This window comes from Vulpes lagopus, chromosome 13 (assembly GCF_018345385.1).
Source record: "Vulpes lagopus strain Blue_001 chromosome 13, ASM1834538v1, whole genome shotgun sequence".
In the NCBI taxonomy this organism is placed as follows: domain Eukaryota; kingdom Metazoa; phylum Chordata; class Mammalia; order Carnivora; family Canidae; genus Vulpes; species Vulpes lagopus.
The window spans coordinates 54882161-54905527 of NC_054836.1; the positions used below are offsets into that span (position 1 = coordinate 54882161).

General features: G+C 34.7%; 1 protein-coding gene across 2 annotated transcripts in view; it reads right to left on the reverse strand.

Moving 5' to 3' along the window:
- TFEC (transcription factor EC) overlaps positions 1–23367 on the reverse strand; it is a 103068-nt gene that overhangs the window by 59351 nt on the left and 20350 nt on the right. Inside the window, exon 1 of one of the 2 annotated variants that reach the window (XM_041727704.1) lies at positions 11014–11121. The exons of the other annotated variant lie outside the window; for it this stretch is intronic. The gene's annotated coding sequence lies outside the window, so the exon portion shown is untranslated. Of the gene's footprint in view, positions 1–11013; positions 11122–23367 lie in introns of those variants that run through there. 2 annotated transcript variants of the gene reach the window in all.

The window sequence follows — 23367 nt, forward strand, 5'->3', positions numbered from 1 at the left end:
TCTGAGAGGCTGTGCTGGTCAAGGACGGTCAGGTATAACAGGACAATGGAGCAAGAAATGAGCCCTCACTGAAATAAGTAGGACGAAGGCTGGACATCGAAGGAAACAAAGGCCCAAAGGTGAGAAGATGGAATAGCCAGTGGACTAAGACTCAATCAGACTAAAGAGAAAGTATGAAGAGTAAGACCAAGAAGACTGGAAAGCTGAGGCCCCAGTTTAGGGCACTGGTGGGTCATCCTCTGAAATCCCCTGAACAAGGTATTCCTCTGTCTTCTGTCAATTTTTACATTTTCATTTCTCTTGTCAGTTGCTCACTATCTGCTTCAGTAAACCAGCCAACATGCCCACAAATGCCTCTGCTTCTTAACACAGATCACTTGCTTGATGGTGGCAAAAGTTCTACCATAAAAGATTTATTGGTAAAATATACAGTCTATCAACCATTTCTCAATGGGAGATTACCTCCAAAAATTGTAGCATTAAACATGGTTTTAATTTTCTTCCTTACTGCTTGTAGAGCATCTTACAGTGACAAAATTGTGGACACTTGTTAACTTTGAATATGATGTTTCCATGAGACTAAACAAAAAACAGTGTCATTGCATAGATAATTTGGTTTCTAAGTGTTTCCGCCATTTAATAACTCACCATCATTGTCACAGTTTATGTGAGTCTTCTCTGTCATTGGAACTGAATTTTTACATATGCAGCCACAAGATTATAGAGTAAGCAGACAACTACCATGGAATCCAAAGACAATAATAAATAGAATGAGTAGGACACGGCATTCTGTATTTTATACAATATTTTACTATTAATAGAGCACTTTCTTATCCATTGATCCTTTTTGTGATCTCATATTTTGTCCCTTGTGATTCTAATCCCTTATTTTATGCATTTAATTGATGAACTAAGGCTCAAAGAGATTAACCAAGTGATAGAAGTCGCACCGTTAAAAAATTAATCACCCCTGCTTACATTGTACTCTCTTCAAGGTTAAAAACTATACTAATAATCATAGTGATAATAATGGCATAAATTGCTAGTAAGCGTAGTGAGTAATAAGTATTGCTTTGTGTCATGTGCAGAGTTTGGATTACCTTATCTCCCTGAGATGAGCAGCCTAATTCTCCCCATAGGAAAAAGTGAAGATGGAGGAGAGTAGGTTAAGGAACTTTGAAACAAAGCAAAAGTTCAAATCCTCACTGAGACCCTGTACCTCATCAGAAATAATTTTTTAAAAAAGAAATAATTATTAAGACAAAGTTTTTTGCCTTTTAACTTAACAAATATGTCTTAATTCTTGGTACCTTGTGCTGAGGAGGGAACAATGCAACAGGTACCCACATGACTTGCTACCAAGGAGGTAAATTTGTGCTATACATTCGCATAGCCAAAGGAAAAAAATCCTAAATATGTAAAAACTCTGAAGCATCAAGATGATCATTGAAACATAATTAATAATGGTCCTGTAAGGTAGAGAACATATAAAATTTAAATACACATCTCAATGGCTTCTCTATATTATTCTTTAAACCGTGAGATTTGATTTAGTTCTCTCATTTACTCAGATCAAAGAATTTATTGCTAAAAAGATTTAATCATAAAATGACTAGAAAGTATAAACTTTGAAAGCAAAACTAAAGTAAGCCTCCTTTCCATCTATTAATCACAAAATCAAAAAAAAAATAGAATGATATATCAAGTGACTCTAATGCAAGAGAAAATATGACTATTAACCAAGCTGTTTTATGAAAAATGTCATAACTTTAAAGTCCTTACTAACACTTCAGCCCTAACTTCCATCTCATCTTAATATATTTAATAGAAGTACACGACGTAGCATCAAAGTTCTGAACATTTACCAAACATTTCCATATCCATGAGAAAAGCTAGAATGTTAAGAGGGTTAAAGAACATCATGTGAATAAGTCTTTCAAACAATAACAGGATATTTCAAATTCTCAATATAAACACATTAGGATACTCAACCAACATAAACCAGACCATATAAAAATGTGCTTACAGAAGTCAATAACTTTGATGTGTTCTCCCCGTAAAATCCAACACTATCATGTGAGAATAAATTAATTCTTTCCATCCGTATGGTGTTGTCTTGCCCAAACCTGGGAGCTCATTTAAAAATAAATTTCCAAAAGAACACAAGCATAGATACATAAAGGGTTTGCTTTCAAAAAACAGCTCAAATAGTAATGTCAACCAGATTCTCTTGCATCTCACCAAGGGTTTTGTTTGGTGTTTTATTTTGATTTTTTCCTTCCTCTTATAAATTCTTCTTCTTAAAAGAACTACTATTAGTGGCAAGGTCAACTCAGCCTTACCACCAGTCACTAATGACTGAACTGGCATCCTGATATCTGAGAAGTCATTTGCTGTCACATATCTATCATCAACCCTTCAGAAGAGTTGGAGAGTGTTGTGCCTTATTAAGACTTGGCCAAGTTAGGGTAGAGTTTCAATCCTATTGAACTCTATATGTGCATAGGGAAAAATGTGATTGTTTTGTAGCCTATAAATATATCGCCAGCTCTAGCAAGCGACAAGACATCTCACTCTAGAAAGTCAAATGCTGCAATGTGTCACTTTCAAACTTCTCTCACTGGTCCTAGAAAAATAGGTACAGATTTCAAATAAAGTTATTTAAAGTAGATTCTGGTATACAGACACCCACGTCCTCCCAAGTTAAATTTCCCAGTTAAGACTGTCTCCAGTCAATCTGACCACTTCAACCTGACAGGCAAGCCAGTCAAATAAGCAGTCACAGTGGGCCAAAAATCTGTCAAAATGGTTTGCTTAACTGGTGATTACTTTTGAGTGACTTGAGCAGTCAAGTTAATCAAAACAGTCAAACCAGCTTTTCCATGTATACATAGTCTTAGCTCTTCCTGTGTTAGTAGGTATGACTTGTTTATATATTTTAAAGGAGTTTTATTGAGTTACACTGTTTAAGAGAAACAAGTCAAAAATGCTGTGAGCAACTAGTTTGACAATTAGGTCTCTCTTTAGAGTTGGGTCTCAACTTCAGTACTGGGGAGAAAAGGCTCACTTTTCTCCCAAGAGCTATAGAGGGGAATGGGGTGAAGGTAGACAAGAGAAAAGCACCATGGAAGCAGGAAGGACCCATATGCCCACCTCCTAATATTTTTTGGTTAGAGGACTGAGACACGTGTCCTGGCAAGGGATTGGACTAGTTATACTTTTTGAGATTAAATTAAAACACTTAGAAAGAAATCAATGTAGGGGTACTGACACAGATGTCACTGTTGACTGGTTTTCCATGTTAGTGTGAATAGCCATTTTTGTTAGATGGATAAGCTTTAAAATCCCCTAAATTAATTTAGAAATGGAGGCGAAGGCAATTTAATTTCTCAGTTTGCACAAATGACAACTTTAAATTGTAGTCTGATGTTTCAAAAGCACCATTAGAGCAGCAGTTGGGATCACAAGTTTTGGAATCAGCCTACCTGGCTTCAAACCTGGGCTTTTCACTAACAAGCGGTATGCCTTTGGGCCAGTTAGGTTCCTTCCAGTACATAAATTCCCTTATCTGTACAATGGACACAATATGACTACTCAAATCCCATAATTATTCTGATTACCAAATGGCAATGGGAACAAAGCACTTCCAATAGGATAGAATAAGGAAGACTTATTATGGAGAGGCATCTGACCAGAGGGAAGAAGGTCCAGCTCAAGTTCACCATAAATGGTAGAGCATCTTATTCAAATAAAGTCTTTCTATAGAGTACTAGACTACTTTTACTCCAGCGTCTTAGTTTTTTAAGTCCTGTCCCAATTAATAGTTTTATTATTTAACACCTTTATAATATTTAATGACAACACTAATAAGCGTATGGGCAAGGTCTCTAGCTCCTCATTCTCTGCTAGCATTAAGCAAGGTGCTTTACCATCACTTTCTCATTTATAACCTTGAACCTCAATGAAGTATCTCAAGTTTACACATGAAGAAATTGGGTCTCCATCAAACCACATGACCTGGCAAACAACTGGTTGTGAGAGCTGGTCTTGAAACCTGTCTTTAAAATATATGCTCATTCTAATATGTCACGTTTCTAAGGACCTATAATGTAATAAATGTCTAATTAAAAATAACATATTTCTGGTTCTTCCAGCAAAGAGGAGTAGTTGATATTGAAGATTTGGGACTTCCTAAAGAGAAATATTTGTCTCATGGGCCTCTGAAGGTAGTACAAGTAAACACTGACTCATTACCAGAACTCATGTTCTTTTCACTTTCTATACTGCCACTTTAGGTTTCAAAACAATAAAACAAATGTTTGGAATGAAAAATTCACATTTTCCAGAGGACTTCGGATTTCAAAGACTGGTTGAGTCATCAAATACAAAGTAGAATGTCATGTTAATTAAAAATGGCTGGAGCGTCAATCAATAGGCTGAAAACTAAGGAATAATTGTGACATCAAGACCATTTCATGCTATTTTCTTGGGTGAGTTTTCTGTCATTGATGGAAGTAATAATCTCAGATGATAATGTGCACGGAAGTCTTTAGACTTTGAAGGAGCATGAATGAATGATACTTCTGGAAGAGTTCAGGCTTCTAGCTAAAACTCAACATCGGAGGGTGCAATCCAACATACAGGATTAACATCTCAGGAGACTTGCCCGAGGTCAGTTCATCTCTCTGTGATGCCTTATCCTCTAGATGGAAATAAAAACAGTGAACTCTCTTAAATGTGCCCTACGGTCTGATTAAAGATTGAAAAGGTCTCTAAAAATCCACAGCACTCCCAGGGAAAAATGCTAAATATCATTATAATTATTACACCAAATGCCATAATTTGGTCTCCTCAGATTCCCTTTTTATGTAGATTCCATCACACTCTGACTTTTGACTTTTTGCCTCTCTGACCAAATCTCCAATGACAAAGCAAAGGGAAATGTTGAGGCAATTAGTGGGAAATGGAAGCAATTAATTCCTTTTTTTAGTGGAGACCTGGCCTCTGTGAACCAGTTTAACCAAAAATAATCAATGACCTTTCTCTGACCAAACTGAAGGAAATCTACTTGATATTTGTCACTGGTTATCCATCTACTGCTTCAACATTAATGAGTCTTTTCACTTTGCCCCTTTCTTTTATGAAATAGAGCCATCTATTCTGGTCCCTTGTTACCTCTGCAACTGCTATTTTTGCAAATCTAATACAGTCAAAGACCTCGTTATCTGTGTGTAAGACTGGAAACCATTTTTAGCATAGCATGGTTTCTGATTCCTCCCTACGTTTCTCCCTTGAAGTGTTTCCCTTTCACTGCACTAAAGGTGGGATCTTGTTCAAAATGAATGAAATAGAACAACAAAGATAAAGTTTAAATTTAAGAGTGTCAAAATGCAGATTATATAATTGGCCTAGGTCTAAGCGCCATACAGATCTAGAACCAAGGCCCTGCTGCATCACTTACTCAACTTAGGAAAGTTACTTCACTTTTCTAAACAATGGAGAGAAGAGCACTTGCCTCGAGGGTATTTTCAGTCTCAAGTGAGGTGATACAGGCAAAGCCTTATGCACCTGATGAGAGCCCATTCGGTGTTAACTATTACCAACTGGAGAAGAAAAGAGTTCAGGTAATATATTTGCTTTTGATATTCATGAAAAGTCTTCTAAGATGACTGCTACTCCAGCAGGAGTGGTTATCAGTCACTGTCTCCTTTTTATCTCCCACTAGAAAACTTACTATTTTAGCTCGGTGCTTATTTTATGAATTCTTTCCTTCTAACATATTCTGGAATATTTTTGCTTGCTGTTTTGTTGTTGTTGTTATTGTTGTTTGTTTCGTCTTTAGACAAATACTTAAGCAAATGGTTAAAAGTTTTGTCATACGTTTCACTTGGTGTGCTCAGTAATATTGAATATAAGTGAATTTAGATACTACGTGGTATAACCAGTATTTCATGTTGAAACAAATAAAAATGTGAACGAACTGGCACCACGTCTTTCGAAAATACAGAAAAGTAGAAATGACCTGTGAAGAAAGGCAAATTAAAAATTATCTCCCAAATTACACAGAGTTGCTTTGTTTTCCACTTCATTTTGCTCTGAGAGCTCTATCCTAAGGCAGAGTCCTCCGAGGCTCTATTTAGGAAAGGATATTGAGGGAGAAAAACAAAACAAAACAAGGCCAGATAGATGAGATAGTAGCCCATGGTTATGTTTCATGCTCTGGAAATCTGTAAGAAATGTGAGATCAAGGATCCCACAGGGAGAAGGAGAGAGGTCCTCCCTTTGGGCTCCGACCTAGATTTCCAATCTTAGAGTTCCCACATCCAATCTAAGTTTGCTATCCCCGGAGTGGATTCAGAACTACTCTTCAGGCACAGGAGACCTAAACTTTAACACCACCAGACCCTTTGTCCTTCACACTCAGTCCCAGCCCTAGCCCTTCAGTCTCCACACCAGATATTAGTTCAACTTAGAATATTCAGTGCTCCCGCACGCGCACACACACACACACACACACACAGACACGGGCTTATTCAAAGTCACATGGCGAGTTAGTAGCAAGCTGAAAATGCTGAACTCTGACTTCCCATTTCAGTGTGTTCTATCAGCACTAAACCAAGCAACCACAAAGAAATCACTGAATCACTTGCAAATATTTGCTTGGCCCACTGGTTTGAGAGCTAATCCATGTTCAATTTCAGTAGTTATTTCTACAGTGGAAAATGACACAGTCCACCCACCTTTGATTTTCTTATGAAGTAAGTTCTATCATATTTTTAGCAAAGCACTTGCCTTCTGTTCTTGCCAGAGGTACAACCACTTTGCAAAGTATGTTCCCTTAAAGCAGATACAGGAGCACTTTATAAACAAAATCTAAACCTAATGACTGTAGTCTTTTATTCCCCCAAACTGTGTTCCAAATGGCCAGAGATATCCAGCTAAAACACAATCAGATCAAGCTACTCCTCTTGTTAAAATCCTAAAACCCTTAAAAGCATAGTTATGCTCTGCCCCCATCTTAACTCTCTAGCCCTACTTTATGTTATTCCCCACAATGATCGCAAGCTCTAATCAAAGACCCCTGAATGTGCCATGCTTTTCACAACTCTGCACATGCTAGTCTTTTGGTCTGATGCCTTTCTCCTATCCTTTGCCTGCCTAAAGAATAGCTAATTATTTTTCAAGGGTTCTTTGAACCCTTCTCAAACCCCCAGACTCATAGGGAATTGATAGATACTTTTAAAACTTGTCAGTGTGATTAATTGTTGAAATGCTTCAAATGCTCATGCGTAGGTACCCTATCTTAGGCATCTTAGCATCCTTAAAACCTACTGTTGCACTTGGTAGACTCCTCTACGTATATACCTTCAACTTAACCAACTTACATAGATATTAACTAAGTTATTGCTCAAGACAAAATTGTACATTCTCTATCTTCTCCAGAAAATAGTGTCATCAGTCATCTCACTCGGCAGACTCACCTACTGGTTTGTTCCCACTCTAAGAGTGAATATGCTCAGAATTTTCCAAACACTATATCCCTACATGTCCACAATATGTCAAAGGCTAATAAGGAAAAAAAAAGGTCATTTGCAATAAAAACGACAATAGATGTTTTGCAATTTGAGAACAGAGAGAGTAAAGAAGGTTGAATATATTTTTGGGAAAAATCTTGAATGGTAGATATACTTCTGATGAAAAGAGCAAATCATCCATCATGTGAAAAAAGCTTTGCATAGGTGGAGGACAATTATAAAGCTATAGAAGAGAAAAAACAGTTGTCTAAATGGAGAGAAACATTTGCGAGTATGACCAAAGGATCGATGCCTTTTGGCTTAAGATTAATTAAGAGGAAGCCTAAAACTTACCAGAATTTAAAGTCTTATGGTAAAAAATGCTGCTGACAAAGTTTCTATTGCAGACCTTAGATTGTTTAATAGGTTCAAATCCTTCCAGTGTGCATAAAATCAAAGGGAGCAGAGATTATAAACGTCTTAGCTACTGAGATATTCCCTGCAGACACTAGCTGAGATCACTACCTGTCTGTAGACAGATTTTCAAAGTAGCAGGTACTGGTCTAGGTTTTGTGGGGAGAGGGGGAAGAAGCTGGATAGAATGAGTTTTTGGAAAAGCACACAGCAAAATATCTGATTGAAGAGAGTGTCCTGACTCAAATTCTTTTTTGGATGGAAATACATCTAAGCAAGCTGAATATCCTTCAGAACTTAATTTGTTCATGTGCCTATGAACTTCTGTATGGAAACATGTTCACAAAAGAAAAAAAAATAAAGAACAAAAAGGAGGGCTAGAAGGATTCTCTGGCCCAGTAGAAAAACTCAGAAAATGAATCACAATGTGTTCTAGTATGCAGGTGGAGGAGTCTTTCAGGAAAGGCAAGAGATGATTTGTAGATACCCTTCCATGGTAACTCTTAGGAATGAACATAAGGGATCATGGGAATCCTTATTAAAACTGTATCTCTTCTTCGTAGATTCAGTCCCTTCAATTGCTTTTTTTTTTTTAAGTTCTGTTTTTGAATTCTCACTTATTCTTTTAAACCTGAAGAGATAAAAAGGAAAACAGCAACCTAATAGATCTTTAAGATCATTAGGCCCAACCTCCCATTGTATACTGAGACCAATTACAAAATCTGTTACAAGGGCTTTCTCTCCTTGACTAATCTATTCTTTAAACTGGTCACCTGAGGAAATTCTACAACCTGCCTTAACGTGCTTTGCACTTTTCAAAAATACAGATCCCCCCAATTTTTCTGATGTTTAACTAAACTATCTGTAATAATTCTCAAACAATTCTTTTTTTTTTTTTGATGATGAGTAAGTGGACAGATTTCCCATGCTCCAATGAATACAATTTAATGGAACCACATAATTATCCATCCACTAAGCTCTCACAGGCAAAGTGATGTCTGCCAAATCTTGATATGTCTCCAAACACCTGCACCTCAACCCACAGACTCCTAAAATGGCTAGTGATCTACAACTCTACAAAATAAAGAATATTTTTATACATTAGTTTCTTGCTGCTCATTTTTTCCTGTAAGACTATTGGTAAGCTCTCCCCTCATAGCTCACATTTTTGAGGACACTTGTGGTTCTTCCTGCTTTCCTCATACATCCTCAGCTCTATGCTTCACAGACTCTTCTTTCTGATCTTAGTAAACACAATCAGTAAAACCTGAGCAGGAACTATTTGTTGCACTCTACATTTGTTTAGTTTGTCAGCATAAAACTTGCAATCTACTATTAGCAAATATGATCTCTTTAGATCTGCTATTGCCCCCCTGCTTTAATCCAGTATTTCTTACTAAAAGAGCTAATTAAATTTATCTCCATAAGATGCCTGACTTCAGATAATTTTCTTTGTACATTGATTTCCAGAGTTGAATGATTGCATTCCCACATGTATTATTATGATTTTTATCAGTATCCATCATTATTCCCTTTGAATCATATTTCATTAGTTTATTTGAAACTATTGTGTAAGAATATTTCATTTCTTTCAGTTTATTCTTTGCTTATTTCTCCTTTTTGACTATTCATACCACTGTTTTCAAACTTGTTTTCTATTTCCACTGTGTTAATTACTACAGTTTCTGAAAATTTCCCTTATGCTAGATATTTGCATCATATTTAAATGTCTCATAATAATTTTGGTTATTTAGAACTTATAACAAACCCTGTGCCACAGTCACTAAAATAAAGCTGACGCTTAAGAAACGTTTTTCAGCTTGTTTCATTTTTGACATCAGCTCCAAGTTTCAGTTCAACAAAATATAGTCATGCATCTAACTGTTCTACTGCTTTGTAATGAAATTGAAAAATTTTTAAATAATATTAATAATCAAAACCAAAATAATAGACAACATGGAAATTATATATATATATATATATATATATATATTCCATTTGTTTTAATAGCTAAAAAAGACTTTTCATTCTCAAAATGGAGATCACAAAGTTGGCCCATTCAATGTAGTTTCCACCAAAAAAGTAAAAGATTTATATTCATTCAAAAGCAACTTGAAAATGTAAGGCTATGCTTAGATTCATCTAAAATAGAAGTGAAGCAGAATGGTCTGAATAATCTTGATAAGAAACTCCACATTCTGTTTCACTTTGCTTTGTTGACACAGTCTCTGAATAGGAAAAAACTGTGAAGGTTATTTTAGTCTCAATATTAAATGAAGCTTCTAGTAAATAAGTTACTAGTTAAGCTACCTGAAATGAAATTAAAGATTACTGCAGGTTTATTTTTTCTCAAAATATCTATTCCTAATGAAACATTTTAAGGCAATATTAAAAGTATGGGATTGAATACACAGAAACAAATATATAAAAAAATAGATGTGTACATATGTGTGTATATATATACAGGTATATAGATAATCTTCAAGTCCCTACCACAACTCTACTAATTATTACAATTGAAAACTATTACTACAAAAAGTTATTGCTTTGAGATATTTGACATCTCCTACACAAACTTTTCAGATCCAAATCTTCATTTAAAAAATCAGAATAATTTCTAACCCTGGAAAAATAACAAACCCTAAACTACTATGTGGTGCTAATTTAGCTATGAACAGAACTCATATTTTCTTACCTTTAAAAGCCAATATAATATATATTGCTAAAATGTAAACAGAAATTAACATTTATTCACAAAATAACATATAAGATGCAATAAAATGTTAAATTGGTACAATTTAGTAAATACCCAAGAATATGAAACCAGAAGAAAAAAATGTTTTATCATGAACTAAAACAGTGATTTCTACATCTTGATTAAAATAAGACATTAATAAAGTTACAGATATAGTTTACCTAAATTACAGCAAATCACAGCTCAACTACTCTAATATGATACCTAATGATCATGCAAATGAAACCATAATTATAGCCACACATATCAAAGTAAAATAAGTATTGATTAGACCTGTCTTCATAGTTCATCTAAAATACAGAAAATTAACCTGCCAGTTTAGTTACCTACCCGCAATGATTGGATTCTATCAGTGTTATCACCTCTACAAACAGGACCAAATTATAATCCCTCTTCCCATAACATAAGCACCATGCCCAAAGAGACAACCAAAGTAAATGATCTGATCATGAGTAATGAATAGTTAGGGCTGGTTGGAATCCACTTAGTGAGGAAAGAGAAAAGAGAAGTGGCTCATTAGGGCATTTCCTGAAACTCAGTTGGAATTTCAGTTAAGGAAGAAGAAATGACACAGCAGTTTCAAGTAGGGGGGACTTCCTTTCTTTATCTGAAATATGCTACCAATTTGAGAAACAGTACTCCAACTACACTACTCCACAGTAATTGTGGCCACAGTAAAAGCTCTCGTTGATTCCATTATTGCCCCGTAATTAACATTTCTTCCCAGAATATACACAAGCAGTAAATGGTTGTTATCAAAATGGACTAAGATCCCACATCTATTGCAGCATGTTAAGTCTCACATTTAACATTTCTTCAACAAACTGACCTGCCCCAATTTTCATGTTTTAAGAATGCTAGTTTTGTTTAGAGTATTAATAGATTCCGAGTTTTTGCTTAATGCCATCAAATTTCCCATATTTCATCCTGTCCCATTTACCTTACGTATGATATTGCTCTCAAAGTGACTCCAGGATACTTCTCATCTTGTCTAAGAATATTTTATCTTCTTATGTAGATGGAAAACATATAATTCAACTTATAAGATTTCTAATAATTTATTTTCATTTTCTAGTGTGATCTGTATTTTTGGAGAACATGAACACTGGTTATTTACTTACCAAGCCTTTACAAATGAAACTTTTTAAAAGGTTTCATTTTATGTGTTAGTTATCTGCATGAACTTAAAAATCTAAAGACACAACTTTGTTCCCACACTATAATTCATACTGAGAAAAATCTACATTTAATCTATAATACTAATACCACTTGCTTACTTTATCTAAATCTGTATTTTTAAAACAATATATGAAGCAGATCATTCTCATTAATTACTGAAGTTTAATGCAAATGTTACATGCAAATTTCTCTAGCCCTTGTACTTTGAAAATTCATGTAATTAAATTAACATTTATGTTTTGCAAGGAGTGGAAGTTACGTGAAAATATCTCAGCACTTTATATCTTGCTTGAAGAACCATAAAATTATTAAGAAAAAAGTTCTCTCATTGTCAATAGCAAAGTTTTAAGTCATCTTACATTTTCTGATAATGTCGTCATACATTTAAATCTCTGAGGTGATGAGTAAATATTTAATTTAGAGTAAAACTCACTTAGATTAATATTAGAAATAAAGGAACAAGATTAATAAGAAATGTTATTGAGAAAGGGAAACATTTGAGACTTTAACTTATATTAGAAACTAGTTTAGGTTGAATTACAGTTTAAAACACATTTTTGTAATTCAGAAGGTTATGTTTGAAACTGTATTACTATATGGTCATACATTTGGGTTTTGAAAAGTTGCAAATGACCATGTGGATATATACACCTGAAGAAATAGTTCTTATGCAAAAAATAGGTTATATATCGAAACACTTAGGGATAGCATATGACTTGTGTGATATTTTATTATAAGAAATACATGGGGGCCCATGGATGGCTCAGTGATTAAGCCTCCAACTTTTTATTTCACTCAGGTCATCATCTCAGGGTTGTGGAATTGAGCCCCACAAAGGGCTCCATGCTCAGCACAGAGTCTGCTTGTCCTTTCCCCTGCTCTCATTCTCTCTCTCATAAATAAAATCCTTAAAGAAAAAAATGTTTGGTCTTCACCCCTGGTTCCTGATAACAGAGAGAGGAGCATCTTTTTAAGTTCATAATAAGTCCCTTTCCAACGTATATGGCTTTATGCTAATGAGGTAACTTGCCAGCCCCCTAAATAGCTTCAGGGATGGGGGCTGGTTGCCAGAGGAATCAACCATGTGATTAGAGGGTTATCTTTTTTTTTTTTTCCTTTGAGGGTTATCTTTCTAAGACACAGATTTGATCATTATATCCTCCTTACTTAAAACCATCAGAAATTTCCTACTACCTAAACTTTGATTCTAAATTCTCTAAAATAGCTTACAAAAGTCTTCACAACCGAATCTGAGACTGAACTTCAAGCTTTATTAGAAACATCCTCCTTTCCTTCTGCTTAGAATGTCTTGCTATAAGAATCTCCTTTTTTAAAGTCTAGGTCATATCTGACCTGTCCGTAATATTCCCTTGAAAGATGAAGGAAGGAAGGAAGGAAGGAAGGAAGGAAGGAAGGAAGGAAGGAAGGAAGGAAGGAAGAGGGAAGCCAAATGTACTTATGTGTATGTGTGAACAGATGGAGTTTTACACATATTTCTAATGTGTTAATGTCAATATATTTTCATATCAAATATATTTATAAATTCAATATAATATCCATCAGAATTCTAAGTGCATTCTATTGGGTATTTCTATTATTATTTAGTAAGAATAATAAGTGAAAAACAGGCAAAATATTTTTAAATAAAATATTGTGAGAAAGTATTTGAAAAATAAGATATTGAACACACTATAAAACTACACTGACTAAAACATTTTACTGCTGATATATAATAGAAAACCCAAATCTGCATTTTTAGAAATTTAGTATGTATTGAAGGTTATATGTCACATTAATAGGAAATTGATACATTCCTCAATACATACACTAAGGGTGACTAACAATTTGTTGAGAGAAAAGAAGGAGAAGGAGACGGAGAGAGAGAAAGAGACCCATACCTCTGCTACACCAAAAATCTAATTTTAGACTCTTACAGATTTAAATATAAAAATTCCAAAACATCATTTAGAAAAATGTGATTATTTTATAACCCACAGAGTAACATATCAACAGAAAACTCCAACATATTTGATGACATAAGTATTAAAGCCTCTCTAAAAAAAATAAGTTTTTTTTGTAATTTGACAAAACGAAAACTCAGAAAATGCTTTTTTGCCTGCAGCTTCCATAGTATATAGCTAATTGTCACCACTGCATTATAAATGTTTTTTATTTTTATTTTTTTGTCTTCTTACCTGAAAATGCACTTATTGCTGGATTGGAATATAACATTATCTTCTTCTATTAGTAGTGATTCTGTCTTAGTTTTATGACCCCGAAAATTATGTAAAATACATATCTCTGACTTATCCTAAGCAAGGAGTAAAGAATCTAGAATAGTTATCCCCTCAATATCTATCAATCACTATTTTCAGACTGCCTGCAAGGAAAATTGATTCCCAGACACATCCCACCCAAGTTGCACATAAGCAAAGTGGTTTCTGTCACAATGAGGGCAGCCCTCTGACAAAACCTCCATTGGAGGCTGTTGGAGGACAAGCTGTCATTCACTGACACGGCAAGGGGTGTGTGGAAGTATAGACGACACCAACAGTATCTGTTCCAAGCATTTAGAATTGGTGCTGTCACACAGCAGCCTACATGACATACTAAGCCTCAATGTTCTTTACATTAACCTTCCCATCAAAACTAATAACATATTCGTTTATTTATTCATTTGCTAGTAAGTTTCTATTGAATGCCTACCATATATCAGGCGCTAGGATACAAAGGAAAACACTACGGTTCTTACCCTCAAGGAGATTAAAATCTAATAGAGTTTGGAAGATAAATGAACCATGGTTTAAAAGAGTTGCAAGACAGAAAAACAGTAATTTAATGGAGTAGTATTTAAAATAACAAACAAAAACGATGTAAGGAATAAAGGGGTTATTTTCTTATATCTGATTTTCATAGGAAATAGGATATTGAAATAGGAAAAGCCATGAAATGAGAGGTTGTTTGGTTTCTAAAATCTATCATATTTGGAAACATTAAGGTAATCAATAATATATAATGATTAAGTGAAATAACATTTTAGTTAAAAATATTAACAGATCACACAGGAAAAAAATTACTGCTTGCCAAATGCTTGCCTTTTTGGGAAGGGACCCAGAAAGTAGTTCTACAGATCGGTGAAAAGCTGATGAGAAGGTAACGTATTAGCCTTTCAAAATGGAAAAACAACCCATTTGTTGTTACTTCAGATTGCTTTCATAGAAGATAAAAGGTAAAAATCTTTTTAATGGAAATTGATTTTAGAACTATTGCTTGGTATGTTGAGGATATTTATGCCTTTAAATATGACTTTTTTCTTACTAACAAGTCAAAGACATCATGACTTTATAGAAAGTTTCCAATTGGTAAACACTGAAGAAACCTAGCTTCTCTCTTAAAAAGGACTCAAATACATCAAAGGAAATGATATATCTCTCCTAAGAAGTTGGGAGAGAAAGTCCAAGATCAATATTACCACAGAAAACAAACAAACAAAATCAGTTTTTGAGTATGTAGAACTGAAATGTATATGTCACTCATAAATAGGAATCATGCTTTGGGAAGAGATCAACGTTATGATTCAGTCACTTGGTAAATAATTGGTATTGATTATTTAAAATTCTGATTTTATTATCAGTTTGGGGAAGTGCAAAAGTTAGTGAATATTCCATGTTTTTATGTCATTATTCCATGTTTTAACTCCAAACATTGCCTGAATAGCACTTTAACAAACACCAAATGTCAAATCTGATCTTGAATTCTGACATTATTTAAGAACTACAGACTATTTAACATAGAGAGGAATTAATCTCACTAAAATATGAACATTGGAACTTACCTAGATTTTTACTATCATTAGCATACTAGCAAGTATAGTATTTGTAAACTTTTAAAATATAAAATTGCACTCAAGTTTTATCCTATCAAAGTTATTATGTCCTTAACTAGAAGCAACCAGGCACATGACTGTGGAACACCAGTAAAATGTGCATAGTATATAACTGCAGTAGTAGTTGTTTTTTACTTCTAAAATTCTTCATCAAAGAAGACATAGACGTGGCCAACAAGCACAAGAGAAAATGCTCCGCATCACTTGCCATCAGGGAAATACAAATCAAAACCACAATGAGATACCACCTCACACCAGTGAGAATGGTGAAAATTAACAAGACAGGAAACAACAGATGTTGGAGAGGATGTGGAGAAAGAGGAACCCTCTTGCACTGTTGGTAGGAATGCAAGCTGGTGCAGCCACACTGGAAAACAGTGTGGAGGTTCCTCAAAGAGTTAAAAATAGAGCTACCCTACGAACAACCCAGCGATTGCACTGCTGGGGATTTACCCCATAGATACTGATGTAGTGAAATGCTGGGACACCTGCACCCCAATGTTCATAGCAGCAAGGTCCACAATAGCCAAGCTGTGGAAGGAGCCTTGATGTCCTTCGACAGATGACTGGATAAAGAAGATGTGGTCTATATGCAATGGAATATTACTCAGCCATCAGAAACGACGAATACCCACCATTTACTTCAATGTGGATGGAACTGGAGGGTATTATGCTGAATGAGGTAAGCCAATCAGAGAAGGACAGTCATCATATGGTTTCACTCATATGGTTAATATAAGAAATAGTGAAGGGGGTTATACGGGAAAGGAGGGAAAATGAGTGGGAAAAATTAGAGAGGATGACAAACAGAGAGACTCCTAACTCTGGGAAACAAAGAGTAGTGGAAGGGGAGGCGGGAGGGGGGGATGGGGTAACTGGGTGACGGACACTGAGAAGGGCACTTGACAGGATGAGCACTGGGTGTTAATACTATATGTTGGCAAATTGAACTTCAATTAAAAAATAAAATAAAATTCTTCATCTACCTTAGTGAACTTCAGAAACATCAACTCACCAATCCACCAGTATCAGCAGAAGTGCATGAACTTACCATTGTTCCATGATAAATGGGTAAATTCTATCAATAAACTCAAATGAACTTTTCCAAGTTTTTCTATCACTAACAATTCAGTTTTGAAGAAGTCTCTGGAATCCTTTAAGGCATTAATATAATTTAATTCTTCTGTGATGCCAAAGGCTTTAAGATTTCCCTAAAGTCGATGTTTGATCTTGATCCTGGCACACACTAGAGGATTAAAGAAGAACCAGCCCTTCTGGAAATTATGAAGTAGGCAACATTTGTCTTTAACATGAAATCTCAGTGTCCTTTTCCCTTTTGCCAGGTAGATACCATAATTCCTTATCATCCGCCCACTTTGCTGCTATCTAAAACTATTTTTAGAAAACTCTCTAATTCATTACACACTTTATTCACTAACGTATAAATGACTGATAAGACTTAAAATATTCTCCCTCCCAAAAGCGTTTGCATTTGGAAGGCAATGAATCTTTAAGGTAAAGAAGGAAGATATATTTAAATTTGTGAAGGAATTATTATATATAAAATTTCAGAAATCAAAAATATCCCATGGAGGCTGCCATCTAATCTGAGCACTGTTAGAGTAGACAATGTCTTACCCATAAACTAAATAAAAGCTTAAAGCTTCTTCCTTTGTAATGTTAGGATATTTCAAACGAGATGCCATGTCCCATGATTGACATTGCAGCTCCCTAGAGATTGGAAAAATGACAAGTCTTCTACAGTTTGCCAAAATCGTACAGTTGCTGTCAGACAGCGAAGGATAGAATATGTTGTTGAAACAAACAACTCCAAAAAATGAGAATGTTAAAAATGAAATGCTATTTCATATTCTACATGTCCAGTGTGGAATAGTGGAGAGCTCTGTTCCACAGTTACCAAAGACCCAGCATTCATGGAGGTCCCAAGCCTACATATGCGTTCAATACCACTGAGGCAGGGAAACAAGATGTGGAGAACCATATACAGGTTCTTAAAGTTTCTGCAGGAAGTGACTCACTTCTGTTTATCATTCACTGGCTGAAGCTATCAAGGGCCATGCCTACCTAGTTCAAAGGAAATTAACCCACAATTCTCCTGTGTGTTGAAAGAGAGAACAAGGGTATTTGTTATTAGAGCCAATGACTCCCAATAGTCTTTAATACATCAATTTTTCCCAGGGAATTACTCTTCAGTGAAGGTGTATTTTTCCATAATGTCACCTAAGAAACAAATTCAGTCCACCCAATAAGATATTGTGAGTTTTATTCTGAACCATTTCACTATAAATACAAATAAGAGATTCAGTACAGGAATAGGAGGAGAAACAAATAGATAGCTGAAGATGATAATATTGGTCATCATAACTTGGAGAGATAAGAATTAAAATTAAAACAAACTCTATGTATAAACGTATGTATGCTTGTCGGTACTGTGATGTTTGTTCTTGAGATCAATGCCGAAAACGCTTCCCAGAATCTATCTACAATGGGGGGAGGTTGTCACCTTTCAAAGCATAAAAATATGAGAGAGACATGTCATAAATACGTATTTTGCTATAAAAAATAAAGTTTTCCTGAGAAAACTATAATAACAATGCACTTATGTTTAAAGGGAGAAATTCTGGAAAGAGTAATAAGAGCAGAGAGTTGGAAGAAGAAAATTTAGAAATATTTTTCCCTGTTTCCATTTTTAAAAATTCCTTCAGAGGTTTAAAAAATGCCCATACATACAAAAGAATCATCAAAGCACATTTCTTGTTTTAATTTGTGTCTTTTCATTGACATTTTTGGCAATAGTAAAACTATATTCTGATAAAGTAAAATAAGAAAAACGGAAGAAGGAGAGATAGAGACATGAATTGAACAAAAAGAGTAGAATAAGGCAAGGTATCGATGTTCTGTCAGAGATAACTCCTACTCTTGGTGACAACAAATGTCGATGGTATCTAAATTCACTTTGTCAGTATGTCCTTCATATAGGAATAAAATAAAGGAAAATGAGGCTCATAGGATTTCAATTAGGGTGTCAACAAATCCCAAGAAAATGGTTGCACTGGTAGGAATAGTGTTTTTTAATTGATAGTATCCAGGAAGTAGCCAACATGATTTGTTCTTATTTCCTAATTTTAAAAATAAATATGTATATACATACCTATATATTTGTTCGCATGGGTTCATAAAAGAGAAGCCAAAATAAATACTCAAATCAGCATTTGAAATATTTTTCCCTTAAATTTTTACAAGGACATATAAATTAGAAATTATAAAGACTGATATTTTAATATTATTTTTGTTTTACAATTGCCACTCATATCATGGTCAATGAAAGCCATCTTGCACTTTCCTTTTCTTTTAAATGTTTTTTTCATCTTGCACTTTCCAAACCATCTTTTCAACTCCACTCTTACCATCTGAACCCATGCAATATAGTTTAACCCAGATTTGCCATATTCCATGCATGGCCTTTGTGTTTGTGAGAATATTATTATGCCAAATGGTTAAAGTATGAAGACTGGATTATTCACTTTTATTTTGACAGAGTTCAAATGGCAAAATAAATTAGATATATGTAGAGGTTTCCCTCAAGGGAATGTTAATACTTAATTTCCCAAGATACTTAGTTCAAATAGCTTGTGTATCTATCTCCTGTATTTTATCTCCTGTTGTGAGATTTAAACAAGAAAGACTTGTTAAGTCTGCTAACTGAAATGTGTCTCAAGATACAAATAACTGGGTGTGTCTAGACTAGCATGTAAACACACTAATTACACTGGGTATAAGCCCTGTGAATTGCCTTATTTTTCCATATAACATTTCTATGTGTTACATTTCCCATATGATAATGTTTCCTTTTGTTTTTTGATAAACTAATAAGGAAAAAGGAGGAAGATATAAAAAGAAAAGAAATGAAAATATAACCAACTTTTAAAATGCTAGTGAAAGTGGGTTAACTACCATAAAAGATAAGTAAAACTCTCTCCAAGTGTCGGTTCTATTTTCGAGTAATTTTGGGCATATGAAACGAGTGCCAAGAGTTGTGCAAGGTGCTTTCACTTGCGTATGTTGTGGAACACCGTGTTTTTTTTTTAAATAACATATTTCAAAAAATTTAAAGTTAGAAGACTATAAAATTCAACCTTTGAGAACTTCCTATGTTAAATAGGATAAAAAGGGAGCTGGTAAGTATCAGTAACCATGTTGATATATCTGAAAACCTATGACAAGTACTGGTGTGCTCAGAAGTGATTCTTTTCTTCTGTGGACAGATCTTGCTAATCATGTAGAAAACTGAACTTCATTGGTTTCTATTCAAAGCAGGCAAAGCTGAGCCTCTAAAAACCCAGGGTTTTCACAGGTTTTGTGTTCTCTGTTATGCTCCCCTGTTTTGGCTAACAGCTCTGAAACAAAGAGACCACACACACACACACACACACACACACACACACGAGTAATATGGCTGTTGGTGACTCTAACTCCTACAAGATAGAGAGATTCACGTTCAGACATTTCACAAAGCAAGGGGCAAGAGATGTATCTCTCACACAATATGCAGACCTACAACTGTTCACCTTCAGTTGGCAATCGGATATGAAACCATAAATCAGGTATTAGAGAGACACAATAGTGTGACTAGAAGGAACAATAGTGAAAGTGGTGCCTAGTAACCTTAATTTTAAAGAAAAGAAAAAAACAGGTAAAAGTATCAGACACAATAGTAAGGTTTTAGATGTCTATATTATCAATTCACGGAGTATAGGTAGCAAAGTGAAAATGACATTTTAGCACAATGAGATAAATGCCACCCCACAGGTACCACTGAGAGTTGGTTAGAATGGCATTCTTTTCTGGAATAGAGCCACAGATGAACATGCTTGGTTACAAAAAAATATATAATACAGTATAAGCACTAGAAGGATCACGTTGCATATGAAGAAGGAACAATTAAATGGGTTCCAGGGGCTCAGGGAAACATTCACAATGTGGACAACTGGACCAGATGGTGAACAAAAGAAGTGATATGAGATGGATACTGCCTAATATCAAAATAAACTTGGAGTTGTTTAACTAATATTATTTAACTCTGAATATTAGGTGGCTTTTAAAAAATTCCACCTTTACTGAGGAATGATGGAATGATATAATTGCATGTATTTAAAATGCACAATATAATGATTTGATATACTTGATAGTATGAAATAACTACCATGATCAAGATAGTTAGCATATCCATCATCTCATGTAGTCAACTCTTTTTTACAGTGAAAATACTTAAGATATACTCTGAGCAAAGTTCAAGTATAAAACACTTATTAAGTATAGTATAATTGAAAGCAGAACTTTATAGTTAAATGGAGAAAGTTAAGTTCATTATTAATTTGCTAATCGTTCATCTCTACAGGAATAAAAACCTAGGGACATAATGGCTTTTTGTTAAAGGTAATTACCACAAACGGATTTGGAAGCTAGAACTAAACATTAAAAAAAAAAAAAAAAAAAAACCATTCCTGAATCCAGCAGAATGCAGGACACATTCAGAAGCTAGGTAGGAATGACAGAAGAAAGGCGTAAGAGGAAGTCAGAATCTAGGTCAATATGACTCTTCTCCCTCTAACTTTTATTAATAACTCTCATTGATTCAATGAGGAAAAGGCTGAATAAACTTCAAAATTATAAACCTAAATAACTTATTTGGGTTTCTCTGAAAGATAATGGTTATATTTCCCAGAAATCTAAAAATAAACTCTCCTTACATTGAAAGAGAGGGCCATAATGTGTAAGAGAGCTGATCGCAAATATATGTACATTTGTTGCTAAAACTTGAATCTCTTTACTCGTTAACTCAAACTGCCTTGACTTCTCATGTTTATGCAAAACAGATTTTTTGGAGAAAAAAGAAAGGTACTGTAACATCAGAGGAAATCATCAAAGAACTAGTGGCAACATCTTAAGGCTTTTATCAAAGTAGTGAGGGAATGCATTAAAGCAACAATATCTGAAGCTTACATGTGATGGGACTACTAAATTTAATAGTGTATCTTATGAACATATGTGTATATAATGATTTTTCTGTAAGAATACCTCATTCTGAAAGACTTTTTTTCCCTGAGTAATAGAACACTATTCCTCAAGACAATTCAGAAAAAAATCTACCAATATTTTATTAATAATAGATGTCTCACACTACAAACAGAGGACCAAAGTTTTTGAAAAACTATATGCACTGTAAGTGAAGTTATACAAAGGGGAATAAGCTTATGAATGGAAAAGTCATTAAAAAAAACCCTCATTGAATTCTTCTGAGAAAATGGTAGGCTAAAACATAAATTGTTAAAACTGAGTCACAGTACAGGAGGATTTAAGTAAAAAGAATCAGTTTTCATCGAGCAAATCTGGCCACGCAAGCTATGATCAAACTTGAGATATCTACTTATATTTATTAAAATGTGTTAAGAATAAAACATTCCTTATTTTCAAAGAAAAACTATTAAAAACAGCTTAGTTTTACCTGCAAGTAATAGGTAAGTAGGAAAAGGAAAGGAAACCCATATGAAAATGTGCGTCTAAGTATTTGAGACTATGACCATTTGAGATGTCTCTGCTGAGAAATGTCATGGAAGATCACGATTGGGTTTACTCATACACTGACAAACCCAAGATCAACTTCTCATGTACTTGAGGGTCATAAAAATAAGCCAAACACTATTGAACTCTTTGGTTACTGAAGGAGAATGCATGGATGGGAATGCTAATGCTATGAAGGAATTCTTCTGGCTGCTACATGGGGTCTTCCTGTGAATGTGAACCACAAAGCCACTACTATCTAATTTCTGGGACTCTCAGCTGCTACATAATGCATAATTATTTGCTGAAAACTAAAAAGGCAATCTACAATCTCTAAAATTCGATCATTTAAATTTATGGCTGAATCATCACTTAAGTCTTCCAATGGGAGCAATATAAAGTTTTTTTCCAGAAGTTGAGAGCTCAGCCTTCTGAATATTCAACATAGTAGTAAGTTGCCCTAAAGAAGACAGGAGTGGGATGTATTAAATACTCCAAGGTTTGTCTACACGTATTCTCCATCATGGCCAGAGCAAGTCTTATGGGCTAGCCCATAGGCCAACAATGTGTTGCCCCTTCATTAATTGATCTTTTAAGGTATTTGTACAGAATCTATTTAATAAGAACAAACATTTGCTCTTATTACCACTAATATGATGTTTCTTTCTACTCAAAACAAGAGATTTATTGCATGTTCTGAATATAAAATTAAATTGTTTGGAATATTCTTTCCTTTCACAGCACTACAGTTACTAAGAATAGATGTGCCTAACCACTTATTTTGTTATTATATCTTATCAGAATGTAAGTTTATTTTCTTCTGGCTACTACACCGACAAAACAGTCTTCAATTTCTTTAATCCTGGTGTTTTCATCAGTTTCTTGAGCAACAACCATTTGGGAAGCATATTCGAGGTTAGATAATAAAGTGAATCACTGGTTCCTGGTAAACAGCCAGATGCTGAGTGTCATTCTCTCCTTCAGCATTTTGACTGCCTACACCTGTTGACTTCAGGCCTCTGACAGCTGACCGGTCT